General features: G+C 30.1%; 1 protein-coding gene and 1 non-coding gene across 3 annotated transcripts in view; one reads left to right on the forward strand and one right to left on the reverse strand.

Moving 5' to 3' along the window:
* LOC123701253 (brain tumor protein) overlaps positions 1 to 17234 on the forward strand; it is a 366899-nt gene that overhangs the window by 195004 nt on the left and 154661 nt on the right. The gene's annotated exons all lie outside the window — the stretch shown is intronic.
* Trnae-cuc lies at positions 4680 to 4751 on the reverse strand. Its single transcript has one exon. It is a non-coding gene; the product is annotated as a tRNA-Glu (tRNA).

Raw genomic sequence — 17234 nt, forward strand, 5'->3', positions numbered from 1 at the left:
GCACTTTGCTGTTCGCACTTTGAGTGAATAACTGCTTTTAGAAATAGGAATTGAGTACACTTAACTCTACTAGGTCACATATACACTTGTTTAATTTATTTATTATAGTTATTATCAACATCTTTAATCCGTTTTTCAAAATGCATGTTGAGACTATACTTAAATTTTGTCGATTTTACCTATAAATAGAAAAAAATATGCTACCACTTGTGAAATTACGTCGATTTTGGAAACATCAGTTGAAAATAATTATAATTTGTTTGTCTTATTTTTTAAGGAATCACGTGTAACTACGGAAAATGGTGTAAAAGTTTAGTTCCGATTATTTTTTAATTTATTTCCCCAGTAATAAACATTAGTCACATAAACTATAATTTATCCCGGGTCACACAGATGACAGAAGAGCCTTATCCAGCGAAAATAATAATACATATATTAAAAACACAGTGTACTTAAAAAAATATATTTATACATAAATAAAAACAGTATTCCACTAAACAACCGTGCCAGAGCTGACACATTCAGCCCCTTGAAAGTTCGCGAATAAAATTGCTTTTTCAGGTTTCTTCAAGTTTTGTATTCGGGCTTCTCTCTGACTTCGGGATGTGAATCCACTAAACGTTTTCCTTGTTTAATGATAGTTGTTTTTGGCTTATGGATGGTATAGTTGAAGTTAGATATTTGAATGCAATTACAGGTTTAGTAATGAAAGCACTATATTACTCGAGTGATATATATATTTCATTTTTCAACACTATTTGCGCAATTAAAATAATCATATATAATTATTATATTTTATTCACTGAAGTATCACATAATCATATTCTAATTTATATTATAAATGCGAAAATGAGGATGGATGAATGTATGTTACTCTATCACTCATATATTACTGAACCGATTACAGTGTAATTTGGTATGTAGGTAACTGAAAATCCAGATTAAGACATCACTGCACTTTTTACGAGGTTTTTCTTTGAAAACGCGGGCAAAGCCGTGGGCCAAAATTTAATATCTCATACTATTTTCACTGTGACTAGGATTTTAATTTATCTAATGACTAATCAATTTACAGAGCACAAAGGAGAAAATTAAAAACTGTTAAAATCTCTACAGAACATTTACAAAAACACATCTTACTAACAGGTAGGTAAGCTAAACTCGATACAATTTGTCCATATTTATCCATCTTATAAATCAGAATAATTTTCCATCATCATTATCCAACATGAAATTCAATTTTAATAGCCAACAATACGTTGTCTAAAGTTCACAAACAAGCGTTTACGTACAAAGCTAAGTCAATCTCGTTGAAGCAGTTTGCCGCACATTAGAATATGTTCAGCCATTTTGCATTGCATCTGGTTTCATCACGAGAAAATAGGTAAAGGATTGAGACCCTTTGAGAATACGCGTGGAACAAAGCTAGAGCGGAAGCGGGTTAGAATATTGTTATTCGTAATATACTACTAAACTACTAATATTATAAACGTAAATGTGTAAAAATGTATGGCTGTATGTTTGTTAGTTTTTTAAGTGAGACAACTGATCGTATCCTTACGAAATTTGGTTCAGAGATCGATTATCGTACGGATAAGCAAATATAGTTTTTACCGGGTACCTACCATGCGAATAGAGCCTCGGGATCAAGTTAGTCTCGTGTAAATCTACTAATAAAGACACCGTGTTTTTAATTTGTTAGTCTTTGTTTAGTTAGAATATTCATTGCTTAAACTAATTATTTCGTTTTTACTTTATGATTATAAATTGAAACAAGTCATTTTTTCGTATATTTCAGAAATACTGCAGAGGAAGAATTAAAAAATCTCACTATAAAGTCAGATTGCTTTATGTAAATAACATTGAAGATAACTTATTTTCCAGTTAAACAAGAATGTTTACTAAGAAATAATGTATACCGCTCACCGCTGATCCCTTACACCAAAGGAAATCTTGCAATCTCTTACTGCGGGCGGCTTATAGGATAATACAAGGGTTATACTTTTCAAATTTAACTACGCTGTATCCAAGACTTCGAAATGATATGAATCCCTTGAGATTTCAATATAGGATTTTCAAATGTATGCATTATGCGTTATTGCAAGTGAAGTTTATAAAGCTGTTTTGAAAGAAAAGCTTTCATGTGATACATCTTGAAGAATAGTTATTAAACAACTAGCTGTGCTCCGCGGTTTTACCCGCAGTGCTCTGCTCCTGTTAGTTATATAGCCTTAGCCTTATGTCTTCATGGATAAATGGGCTATCTAACACTGAAAGCATTTTTCTAATCGGACCAGCAGTTGCTGAGATAAGCACGTTCAAACAAACAAACTCTTCAGCTTTATAATATAAGTAACTTTTTTTTTATTGTCGATAGGGTTAGCGCTTGACCACAATCTCGCCTGATGTAAAGCTGAGATGTGGTCTAACTTAAGTGAATTTGAAATAGTAATATAAGATTAAACTCATATCAACTAAAATAAATTTGAAATAACATATCCTTTTAAACGTAATTAAATAAATCCACTTATTTAAAAGAACACCTAACTGTTTAATACGCATATAAATTATTATATTTCACTCTTACATGATATTTGCCTTAATTAACGTGAAACTGTATAACAGGGAATTAATAATTTAATTAAAACAAGTATATTCTCATTACGGCATTACAATAATTTGATTTCGATCATTTAATGCTGAAATTACATCGTTCTGTCAATTATGATTCTATCCAGCTAATCTCATTTTATGCTAGAAATGTATGGAAATGTTTGATAGGCAATAGATTTCAGTATCCTACAAATATTATAAATGAAAAAGTTTGTGAGGATGTGTGTATGTGTATGTTTGTTACTCTTTCGCGCAAATACTAAAGAACCGATTACAATGAAATTTAGCACACATATAGAAGGTATCTTGGATTAACACATAGGATAGGTTTTATCCCGGAAATCTCACGGGAACGGGAACTATGCGGGTTTATCTTCGAAAACGCGGGCGAAAAGCTAGTTATCTATAAGTATTTATGTTTATGAACATAGTTATAGAGGAGTGATGTAAAAATGTTGCGGTCTCTCTATAGTCTTACGTATAATGCAATATGCGATAAGGGAGTCTTTCAATGATAATTTGTATGGTATTGGTATATGAATTAATTCTTAGTAAGGAAATATCCTATATTAATTAAAATAAGAACTGTAGTAACTGATAAAATACATTATCTTGAGAATGTTAGTTAATTCAAATTTACGAAATAAATATTTCGTAAACTAATTTTAATTACAATAATTTATTTACAAAGAATAGGTATATACAGATTGCGCCAAGACCCAATTAAAATCATAACACACAATTTAAACGAAACCTAAACACCATAGCTTAATTAATATCTAATCAAGCTCTCAATTGTGTCCGAAACGGAAACTCAAATAAACGAAGGACGAAATTGAAACCAGTCACAAATAAATTACAAGATGAACGTGCAATAAAACCCTCTCGTTATCTCTTAAAAAACAAAGCGACGACAGGCTATGAAATTAAAAAAAGCGATACTCTTTGCATGGATACCTCTTCATATTCGCGCGCTTTTATTATCTGTGCTCGGGAAAATTGGCGGGAGTTTTTACTTTTATTTTTATTACATTTTTTTTTGTAATGTTGCTAACTGACACGATATTACTCTTCCCGTGGATTCTGATGAATGTATTAATTGAAATAAGAATGTAGTTTTTATTACGTGTTTGTTTTTCATTATAGCGTCGTTAATTTTTACAAAATACAAAACTAAATAACAGTAAATATAACAATAAAATAACAGTAGGTTTACAAAAATGTAGTATGCATTTTAACAAAAAAGATGCATCGTTCACATGCAATAATATTGATCAGAAGTGGTCGCTCTATTTAGAAAATGCTCGCTCTATTAGTATAATGTGTTTTAATATAAATGCGGTAGATTCATATAGCACAAAAGATAGGTAAAGCCAGAGCAAAATACTTGTATTGACTTCAGTTATTATCATTAAACCCAGTTAGTTTTATTCATCCCGTACGAATAAATCTCAATCACGCCTAAACCACTAAACCAATTTGCATGAAATTTGGTATAGAGATATTTTGGTACCCGAGAAAGGACATAGGATAGGTTTTATCCCGGAAATCCCACGGGAACGGGAACTATGCGGGTTTTTCTTTGACTGCGCGGGCGATGCCGCAGGTGGAAAGCTAGTAAATAATATTAGGTAAACGCCGTACAAAAATCATGGAGACAAGGGGAAAAATCTCTACCTGAACTTTCGAATTCTCATCTGCACTCAGGTGGACAGCTTACAAGTGACGTCATAGTGCTGAATCTTATTATTTTATGCTCTTATATCGTTCTAGATAGGTCACCTGGTGGGTCAAATGACCCATAATTTTTTCAACACGGGCCTGTAGTCTAATACATTTGAGAAACAAGTCCATCTTGATTTTGTCGTCATCGTTGTTTTTTATTTTGTTCAAAAAACTTTATTTATTATTATCAATCAAAGGCTACAAAATTATAGTTAAAACTCAAAGTTTATATCGCGTAGAAGACATTTTAAAAAAATTATATATATTGTATTATGTAAATAATAAAAATAATATTATCTTTCCTCGAGTGAATACAAAATTAATAAAAATAAAAAGGAGATTTCCGATACCGGGAATCGAACCCGAGCCTCCTGGGTGAGAGCCAGGTATCCTAGCCACTAGACCATATCGGAGTTGTAAAAAGCGTCGAAATTATGGAACTTAACGTTAATAAATTTATTATTTAATACAGACTTTATATTTTATAAAAAAATCTTTTTTTTTTATATAATTGAAATAATTTAACAAGTAACGTGATCTGATATTTAAAATATAACTAAAAATGACTAATTTATATTCGTACATACTTGCTTACCGCCCGCGGCTTCGCCCGCTTTGTCTAAAACCTAACAAATTATATACTAAAACCTTCCTCTTGAATCACTCTATCTATAAAAAAACCGCATCAAAATCCGTTGCGTAGTTTTAAAGATTTAAGCATACAAAGGGACATAGAGACAGAGAAAGCGACTTTGTTTTATACTATGTAGTGAAGATACTAAATGTATATACTAAATAGTGTACAAATGTTAATATTATATTACAAATTCCAAAAAAAATATTTATTATCTTTATCATTACGAAACCAATTGAAAAATTGTGACGTATTTATGCAAAAAATTGATTTCACTTAAACCTATGCGTTATGAACTTGTTATGAAGAATAGATGATTAATTTTAACGAAAATATTTATCTTTTAGTAAAAGATGTGATCGATTTTATATAAACGTCAGGTCGACTTTGACCTTGAATGAAGTTCAATCAATTTTTTTAACAGCGTGGGACTTATATGGATAAGCCTTGAATATTTTAAACTATTTTTATCTTCGTAATATTTTTAATGTCAATGTTAAATTAAAATAATTCGAAATTCGATATATTGTAGGGTTAAAAAATTGACCATTATGTAACAGTTTTAATTTTCCTCGTATTATGAAATTGATAGTTTTTCTCCAAGGACCAAATGACTTATAGCATTTGACTGAACCTATTATGTCGTAATTAATTTTCACCACTAGATCTATATAGGTATAATTAAAGGCTGAAGCTCATTCTTTTGCAGAAAAGTGTAAAAAATTTAACAAAGATAGCATTTCTTTTTCCTCTCATCTTTAAATTTACACTATCTTTGCTGAACATTAATATAAAATAGTATGTACTTCAATTTTTCAAACAGAAAAAAAACTATTTACGAATAGTACTTACCAACGCATAAAACATATGTCCTGACACGTATCTAATTAAAAAAACAACAATCATCTGTTAGACGTGTCTACACAATTTCTTCGTATAATTACAAAGACCCCTCGTCATTAATACGATGGGCAGCGGTGCGGGACCCCATCCTGTGACGGTTCGTGCCCACGGAACCCCAATTTCATAGCCATTTGTCATTTAAATTTCTACATTAGATATGCTTAGTCGTGCGTTTATGTTTAAGGGTAGTAGGTTTAAGATGACGTAGAAAAATATCTCCTGTGAAGTAAATGTATAGAAATTGTAAAATATATGTTTATCTACTTTAAATTTTATATCCCGATACATTCTATAGGGATTTATCCCTCTCCTGAAGTTATTAAATGTTTATGAAAGTGAAAAGAACGGATTGTAATATAGTCTAATTATTACCAATATGATTTCATATATCGCTCTTATTTTGTAATCCTGTATTTAGTCACTTAGTGTGCAATGATGAATTTTTTATTCATTCATTTCAAATAGATAAACGTATACATATGATATACCAGCTTAATAAATATCTTTACATATTCAAACAATAAAATATATTTGTAGTCTCTTTATTGATTCGTATAAATACTGTACTAACATTTTATTTCCACAAAATAAATTACATAGGTACATTAAAAAAATGTGCTTATCCATGCTAATCCTATTGCTAATTATTATAATAAATGACTTTATAAACTTAGTTTATAATTAATATTAAAATCGTTGTACAAATTAACATTATATCTAATACGGATAAAATCTTGGAAAATTATATTATTTCGAAGAATACGTAAATTGAAAGCGATGAATTAATATATCATTTTTTGTTTTACAAACTATCATACCAAGAGAAAAAAGCGGGAATAAGTTAACTTATTGTACATAAAAATGCCACCCCTGTTTAAAGGGATGAAACTCTCTTTATAAGTTGATTTTTTCGTTTCCTGCCTATCCAAGTACTTAATCGATTTTAACGGTTTACGCTTTCAAGTTTTTCCAATATATAAAGTTATAATCTTTGACGACATCGACTTATTTTATTTCGTCAACGTCTTTATGAAAATCAATTTGTGTGTAATATTTTGTACATTATATAAATTCTTTTCATAACATTTTTAAGATTTCATGACTGCATATTATATTGAAATGAAGCCTAAATGATACATAGATAAGTAGGTACGTCAAAAATTGTAAAATTTATTCATTTTGATTATGTTCCTCCAATTTTCTCGAATAAAAAACATAAATATTTAATTCAATAAAAGTGGACAAACATCTCACATAAACGTTGATTTATAGGTACATAAAAGTTGTATGACTTAAAAATAACTCTACCTGATCAGTAAAAAACTATGTGTAACAATAAATACCTCTTTTGCGTATTATGCCATTTAAAAAGAATATTATGTGGCACAAATAGCGCAATTGTAGGAAAATCCTCCATTCATTTTATTCAAACTAGAGTAACGCACTTGTAGTATGGGCGACAGTCGCATACGAAATTATTTGGATGAAATGTACACAATGCTTGTAGTCCAGGAGCTGGTTGTACTTATTTGTAAAACTGTTTTTTTTCATTCTTTTCAAAGAAAAAGCACCTAAATACCCCGATATAAGACGATTTAGTTATGCAGGGAAATATCGCCATTATTTCTTTATTTGAAGAGAAAATTATAATATGGGTAGAATAACAAAGCTGAAATAAAATTTTGTTATCTATTTCTTTGCGAGAAAATTTTACTGTTGTGATAGTAAAGGAGTCCCTTTCTTTTATTACTATTGCTACATGAATATGTATCAGTACTGGGATCGTCTATACTGAAATAGGCCGCCGATATACATAAAGAATAATGAATATTCAATGAGAACAAGACAAAACAAAAGAGTTTACCGAAAAAATTTCATTTTAAGAAGTAATTATATCATCATTTTAAGTATTTATAGCGAGACCGGATTTACATAGCATACAATGTAAAAGGTTGCCTGGTAGAGATCGCTACCTAGCGATAAGGCCGCTCATTGCTTATTTTAAATGTATTGTATACTGCTTTGTGTTTTTATTTATACGAATTTGATTAAAGAAAGCGCTTAATTTTGGGAGAAAATCTGAATCAAAGGAAAAATTAATAAATGTAGATTTCTCGGTTAATACTAGATACTTAAAAAAGCATCCAGCTCTTGTACTACAACTTCATAGCTCGCTGCATTTGCGCCGATGTGAACACGCGGCCGTCCGGAACGCGCCCAAGCCTGACGTCAGTTTTGTTTTTGAATTTCGAACGATCCAAATTCGAATTTTTACTTTTTTTTTCAACTTTTTTACGGATGTTTGCGTTGGATACGTGACGTGTACATTTTCACCTTAGATTACAAAATAAAGTACAGATGGAGCATGACAACCGCCCGTCGCCCTTGTCAAAGAAAATACGAAATCAAAAACAAATACGTCGCTGCACCAGTGCTATAGCGCATATAGTGTCATGCAATACGTCAAAAAGGGTTTGCAATTTTAGTAAAAAAATGCCGTCTTGTGATAATAAAACGCTGTAAAATTTGTTTCCGAAAACAAAAAAAATATAAAACATCGTTTCACAGGTTTTCTGTAGATTATTTGGCTGATTTATTTCTTTAATACGAATAATAATTTTACAGATATGAAGGAATACAAAACTTCAACGTATGTTGCCAGTATTTTGAAAATGAATTTGCCATTTTTATTGGTAAAACGGTAAAATGGTTAAAAGATCTTCAGGATAATGCTGTTGGATTTTTCGATCGTGAATGTGATTATTTGTATAGTGCACTAAAGGTTCATGATAATTATTAGATTATTTTAATAAGCATAATACATTATTTTGTTACTTTTATAAAGCTTAAAAACGTCATAGTCGTTTTCGCTAGCGATTTAATTTATGTGAACTCCATGATGGATATGATGAAAATAAAATGTCCCGTATTCTCGACTAAAAACTACCGCTATTCGTATTCATATATTATGAAAAATAAAAAATAATATTATAATTATTATTTATTATAGTTAATATTGAATCTTTTTTATGTAATTTATTTAATAAAAATTGAATACAATTATTTTGTCCATATATAACTTTAGTAGGCAGGTACTTTATGTAATAAAAAAATTTAAATAAAAATTAAAACTTGACTTCTCATTTATGTATAATGTATATAGCCTACGTCACTACCGCCACTAACATAATAATTCAGATCATTGCAATGAAACCTCATCACTCAAAATCGGTCCAACGGTTTATACTGCAGGGCGTGTCAAAGAAATATTATACATACATACATAAACTCGAAAAACATAACCCTCTTTTTTCCGTAGTCGGGGAAAAATTTGGGAAATTTTTCAATATCTGGGAACATTACACGCACACAAAAGCACCGTGTACGTACAGTGCAGCGGTGAAATGACAGCACACATAGCTTTATTGAAAATGACGATAAATTATTCGGTTTAGTTCGGCAACGCTCCATCTGTCTTTTATTTTGTAATCTAAGATTTTCACTTTTTCAGTAACAAAGAATTTTAAGATTTTTTCTTTATTCTGTCAGTCCAAAGGGATTGTAATTTGTAGGATTCTTTGTTTTGTTTCTTTTCATGTTAATTCAATATTGAAAATTGAAAGAATTGAGATTAAAATATACAATACCAAATGAATAGGCTTCTATGAAATACAAATTGAGATATCGTTCTCATTACTTATGATAACATTTTATATGAAAATGAAAACAAAGTAAGAGAAATAAAATTGTTGAATCGCTAAAGTACCTACCTATTGCTTCTATTTCTTGTTTTCTTGATCATTTACTAAAGACTTCATTATGAAATCACTATATTATGTATTCATTAATCTGAATACATGAATCCCCGTTAGTAAATTAAGAACTTACGTATAAATATTAAATAACAGAATATTGTATTAACTTTTTTTTTTAATAAAAGTAAAGATTACACTGGTCAACAATGATTTTGTTGCCCTGGATGTGAAAGTGGTTTCGAATAATTTAATGCATATTTATAGAACTATTAATGGTTTTGGTAGATTGGCTCTAGTTTTTTTTTATCCTAATTTTCTTACTAGACTCTAAAACGCAGCATGAAATAGAAGGTATATTTGTTTTACATCATTTATTTATTACAAAGTTTTACTTATTGTTTTGTTTTAGTATTTAATTAATTCAAATGGATATAAAAATAGAGAAAAATCATTAAAACTTCTGAAATAGTACAAGGAAATAGATTTTATAAGCTTCTCTTCTTAGTTAATTTTGGGACAATAGTTTTCTTATGGACCATCAGTAATCTGCCATCATGTGACGATCCCATATACCCTGATACCATTATTCCATAATTTTTACTTCTTTTTCGATGTGTTCTTCCTGTTTCTCACAGAAATTCCGCAGATTTACTGGATATCTATCCAGGATACTGTGGGCAAAGTGTAGCTTTATGCTCCTATTTGCTCATAAAATAATGAAGTTTTTTAAACAACTGTTGTGCCATTTCTTTATAATTTGGTGTTTTAAATTAATCTTAAATTAATTAATACTATATCTCTCCATTATTTACATTCAGCATCAGTTATTAAATTTTGTTAAATTTTCATTTTTTATCAATTGTCGACACGCCCGTCCTGTAGGGCCATCGGGTATTCTTCTTATACTTCTAGATTCCCTCAAAGGCCTAAATGTTCATATTTATTAATTATTCCTAATGAATTTGCTTTGTCTAATTCTATTAATAAAAACATCAAGGGAATTTCGTATACCTATCCACTTTGCTGACCAAGTGCTACTGGGTTTCTTTAACTCAATACAAACCGAACATTGTTGTTCATAAAAATGTTTTTTTACAGAAACCATTTATTATTCTGATATTCTACAGTCAGTTTTATAGAATAGGGTTATGTCTGAGCGAATAAATGTGCAGAAAACGTAATTCACCTAAAAATAAACACTTGTTAGTAACCCGTCTGAAGGGCCGTAAGAAATTTTTATATATGAAAATCCAAATTAAAAAAAAACTAGAGCCAATTAAATAATTTTAATGATTACATTCGCAAACTGGGTACTTGAAATATATAAATCTGTAGAAATATCCAGGGCAACAAAAAAAAATTGTTTTTTTGTTGAGCTGTGTTATTCAAAACGCTGATTGTACCTATATAATTTATTCTTATTGTATGAAATTAAATAACAAAATGTAATTCTTCATACCTATACATTGAAGATTTACTACGTATAAAACGCGATTTGAATCCGTTAAAATCATTTTATATTAAATAGGAAACTCATTGAAGAACAAAGAAAGTTTTTGTATAAAGCTCGGTGGGCGGTAATACAATTTTTATGTGGACAATGCGTCATTGTTTACTTGAACGTTGAAATGGCGGTAGTGATGTGCTTTATCGATAGAACGTGTTTAATAAATCGTTTATCGATTCAATTAATGGTTTAGGTGCATCGCTTAATTAAGTTTGATAGTTTATATTGAATCTGTAGTTTAATCGAGTTAGTGATTTAGTGTATGAAATTGAGGATATTTTAAAGGTACGTTTATGTGCAAATTGATTTAATATAAAATAGTGGATAGAGAAAGATGTAAATGCGGAATATTATGTCATTCCTTGATAATTGATGGAAACAAACACCAAGACTACTATGATTGCATCAAAATTGAATAGGATGTGATAAGTAGGAAACTGATTTTTTTTTATATTTAATTCAAAAAGCAAAGAAAACGAATACTTAAGAGATATGTTTTTTATGCGTAACACAAAAGTTTGATTTTTGCATTTGAGACATGCCAATCGTTTATCCACTATACACTTACAAATGACAAAAAAATCGATAACTCAATCACATCACTAGCTATCACTTAACGGTGAAGTAAACACTGCTCGACAGATGTTCGATGTATAGATTATACTATATAATATACAAAACAAGGGACACTTGGGAGTTGGGAATTCAATATGACGCATGGAGTGGATGATTCTATTACATATGTAATAGTGTTGTATCTATGAAATTATCTGCATTATATCGATTGTGTATAATTAAAAAAATATATTAATTTAGAAATTATTTATGGGATATTTTTATATATACAAAAATATGAATGTTTGTACAGAGTTAAATAACGAATAAAAAATATGTCCTTATTTTTTATTACATTAAATTGGATTTCATGTATTTAAAATATTACGAATACATACAAAAAGACGAGCAAAATTAATTAATTTCTATACCTATAATAAAATTTAAAAGCCAACTATGTACTAACAAAATAATCTTATAGGTAATTCTGTTTAAAAGTTTTATAAAAGCTTCTCTAAAATAAGTCTTAATTTTGTTATTTACAAGCTAATATTGAAAAGTTTTAATAAAAGCCAACTCTATTTATGAAATAATAACATCAGTCTATAGTACAAAAAAGTTGCATTAGTTTAAATTATTAATCTATCTCATAAAACAGAATTAACATTAATCTTCTATTATTTTATTTTTCTATAGATCTCTGTGCATGACTATACAAAAACAATATTCGATTGGTTATTAATAGATTTTTTCAGAACAATGATTGCTAGAGCAATGTATTGATGCGACTTTTATATCTGGATAGATTTATTAAAATCGGGTAAGAAAGGAGCAATCAAATTAATTAATATGACTTAAGTTATACAGTTTTAAATTGTTCGTCAATAATTTGTATTCAAACGCACTCCCACATAACTCTTCTTTCACTTAAAACGTCTAACTCACACCCGAGTTCACTCAACTCGTACGTCATCAGAGAATCCAAATAATCCCATGAAAATGTGCAATATCCCACGAAAAGTTCGTTAATAACGAAAGCTGCAATTTACCAACACATTTCCATTTCAAATGAGGGTATATAATTGGAGGAATGCGACGTGATGAAATAGTTCCGTTTTGAACGTCCCCGGGTATAACCGGATTTTGGTTTTCGTTTATTATTGTTTGGTTTCAGCGGTTTTGGTGGAATGTTTTCGTTTTTAGATACTTGGAAGGTTCGAGAAGTTTCGAGAAGTTTCGAGAAGTTTCTAGAAGGTTCTAGAACACCAAGGTTGTGAGCTAAGACGAAAAAGCTCTTTAGAACGTTTTGAACGTCCTAAGGTATAACCGGATTTCGTTTATTATTGTTTGGTTTTCGCGGTTTTGGTGGAATGTTTTCATTTTCAGATATTTTGAAGATTCTAGAAGAATAAAATGGTGTAAATAGATCTTCTAAGATAACGACGTCACAGTCGACGACATCATAGATGACGACGGCAAAGATAACTCGTTGCTTGAATTACGTATAAATCTCTCTCTGTACCAAATTTCATGCAGATTTGATCAGCTGTTTTTGAAAGAATAACGTTATGTAGAGATGTTTCTAAAGATTGATTCGTTTAGATTCGGTAGATATTATCCCTACCAGAGATCTCCAATTTAAAAAGGATCCTAAATATATCTCCTTTATACTCTTTATAGTTTTTTCTTATTCCAAGTGCCCAATTTATTAAAATTAACATAGCTACATTACGAGGCGCGTCTAAAGCGCGGTTATAACAAATTAGTTCATTACCAAAATATTTGTTAAGATTCATTGCGTGTTCGAGTATCCTCGGAATGTAGTAATATATTATTTTATAAAAAACAGAAGAAAAATTAATAGTCCAAGAGCTGACTCATTATTCGTAGTAAAGTAAAATTAAGATTAAATCCTAATTTAGGAATGTGGTTACAAAAAAAATTCAAAGCGGACTCTAATTGAACGAGTAAACAGTGTTTATCTAAAAATATAGATAACTTCATAAAAATAATATATTTATACGTAAATTAAAAAATACTCATTGACATCGGTTGACTGAAACAAAACTAATGGAAAAATGAAGAAGACAGAAAGATAGACTAGTTTTTCATATTAAAATTAATACACAAATATCATAAGTACAACAATTTATTTTCAAAAATGTAGCAAAAAGACATACATAAATTCTCATCAGCTCTTAGACTATTAGCTATAGTCCCGATTATGTTAATACGGGATCGGTATGCAAGGTCACCAGTTCGATGCCTGCTTGATACGAGAATGCTTTTTTGTTTTTCCCTGACTCACTATATTTATACGATTATTAGTAATGGACTATTAAAATAGCTGTCTCGAAATAGTTTAACAAATCATGTTATTTTCTATTGAAAAACATCTTGTATACAGTATCTATAAGAAAAGATATATTAATCACCAGGAGTAACAAATAATATACATACATTTCTTACTTCCACTAAAACTATATCTATTGTAGACAAAGCTTTAACATATGAGAAATTTTATTTTAAAAATATTAAGTACTAGCTTTCCGCCCGCGGCTTCGCCCGCGTTTTGAAAGAAAATCCCGCATAGTTCCCGTTCCCGTGGGATTTCCGGGATGAAATCTATCCTATGTGTTAATCTAAGTTACCCTATATGTGTGCTAAATTTCATTGTAATCGGTTCTGTAGTAGGTATTTGCGTGAAAGAGTAACAAACACGCACACACATCCTCACAAACTTTCGCATTTATAATATTAGTAGGATAAAAATATCTGTATTTAACTATAATATAATAAAAAATTACTCTATAATCTTACAAAATATACCAATTAGAAGAAACTATGAAGAATTAGCCGTAATAGCAACCTACAGTATAGAAGTGTAGGTACCATTTAAAAAAAATCAAAAGTACTAATTTTTTGCTCATAGGCTAGCGAAAAATAAAAATATCCAAGATAATTATTCTAAAAATAAACTTGTTAATTATTCACAACAAAATTGTGATACAATATCTAATGTTAGTAATCTTTATCGGTCATTAACTCTGTAGATAAGAGCAGTAATTACAAACACATTTTTATGTACATTACGTCATGGTGTAGCGTATTTTAATAACAAATCCTTTTAGTTGTTATGTAGCAAGCAATGTATTTATGTTGATTTTTTCTCATACCATAACTATTTGTTAGGAATTACTTTATATTTAGACTTCTATACAACATTAAATATTCTTTATTTTACATTTCCAAAACCAGATTATATACAGCTTTTTACTGTGTTTACTCCATTACATGTATCAAAAATAATTTTCTATTAAAAATTAAAATATTTTCGCAAAAAAAATTGCCACTGTCTCTTATTTTACGCTCTATAAAATTTAATCTACTCTAATATTATAAAGAGGAAAACTTTGTTTGTTTGATTGTAATGAATAGGCTCATAAACTACTGGACCGATTTTGATGAAATTTGGCACATACAATCTTTAGACCCTGAGAAAGAACATAGGCTAGTTTTTATTGCGAAATATATTATGCCACGGGCGAAGCCGGGGCGGACCGCTAGTTAAATATATTTTTACTATTAAAATCACGTACATCTAAAATTGTTTATCTAATAAACATAATATCTACTTTCGAATATTATTAACGTTATTTTCGTCACAAACCACAACTAAACAACATACAGACATCAGTAAACAACTTGAAGCTACCTTTCCTATACAACAAATCTAATTCATTTAACAGACAAAGAAATAACTAGGTAGGTACTTTCTCAAACCAAACAAAGTACATACAATATAATACCTTAAAACTCATATGAAATGCATAGTTATTAATTACTTATTAAAAAGTAACTACATAATAATAAAACCTTCGATCAACAAAACAAAGAACATTCAAATTTGCGATCCCACCCCACCGTTCGAATTCGAATTGCACAACTCTGTCACCCTGCGTTGCCTATACATATAGACTTATCCCCCAGTCTGGCCGTCTAGCCGTCTGGAATAACCCCTAGCTCAACTATCCACCCTTATTACCACGCGATAAAGCCTATTTCCTTCCCACAAGTGCTAGCACTACAACACTTTGTGTTACATAGACTTCTAACCCCATTCAATTATGGGCCCTATATCCTGGAGATAAAGCTAACTTTTCTATGTGCACACGACAAAGGGAGTGTTGCTAAGCAACATATATAGGTATGTTGAGTCATCAGCGCGTTAGGAAATTTTGGGATTTCAGTAAAAGGGTAGCAAGGAGACAATTCGATTTTAACGTCGTATGAACGTAAAAGCTTCTTTAATGGGAAGTGGGTACATAATAAGGATATTTAAGGCGTTGTAAAAACACGTCACATGGGAGAGCAATGATAATACATTTAAAGGGTATGTTAATAAAGTCATAAAGTACCGTATTCATGCCGATTGTTTCATCTTCATAAATTAAACTGGTAGGTACATTTAGGTATTTGTTTGGGCTCAGACGCTGACTATTGTATGCATTATTTGCTTAATAATTTCATGATACATTGTGCAATCAATTTACTATTTTAATTTCAAGTATAGTTTATTTTCAACAATATTTGTTTTTTTTTCAATTTTCAACAATTTCAATTTTATTAATTATAAATTAACTAAAAAAAATAAAATTAATATTTTCAATTTTCAGTAAACAATAAATGATTTTTGCCATAAAGTTTCACCCTCAAAAACAGAAATTGACCCTCATATTTGTCCCATTGACGATTATTCAAAAAGTAATTTCTTTTCCTTACATCATCGTATATTTTAGTACACCTTTTATCAAATGTACCTATATTATTCTCTCCTTCACCCGTACACATCACACATCACATATCTTCTGTCCTTTTCATTTACGATCATACGTATACTTCAATAACCATCCAGTAATAATTTTCATACAATTACCTAAGTATGGACATATCCCATGGATATGTCGTGGTCATATCGTAGATTTGATCATTTCATGATATGAGTGGCCATTTCACGAAATGGTCGCATATCGTGAAATGGCCAATTTAGTTTGGCCACATCATCATGTGGTTTGGGCAGATCAATGATAAGAAATCGTTTCACGATATGGCCAATTAACGCACGGTTTTTTCATGAAATGATCAAAATTATTTGATCATATCGTAAAATAGTTACATTAATCGTTGGTAGAGGCGCTGCAAGCTCTGTGTTTATGTGATAAGATGGCGGCCGCTGGCGAAAATTAAATTATTCGCAGTTAAAAACTTCATAATTCGTTTAAGAACAATATTATGAAGAAAGTCATAGCAAAGAATTTACGACGAAGAGGTACGAGTACTATGGAAAATGTGGATATCTTATATGTATTTAAGAAAAAATGCGACTTAAATAAAATAATTTAAGAAACTACTACTATATTATTATAATTGTTTGTTTTTTAAAAAGCGATCCGCTTCTGGCACTCGCCGGCCGCTGCCGCGGCACGCTCGCTTTGCTCGCTCGGCTCGTGCGTTGTTTATCAAAGTCTAACCTAACCTAACC

This window comes from Colias croceus, chromosome 21 (genome assembly GCF_905220415.1).
Source record: "Colias croceus chromosome 21, ilColCroc2.1".
Lineage (NCBI taxonomy): Eukaryota > Metazoa > Arthropoda > Insecta > Lepidoptera > Pieridae > Colias > Colias croceus.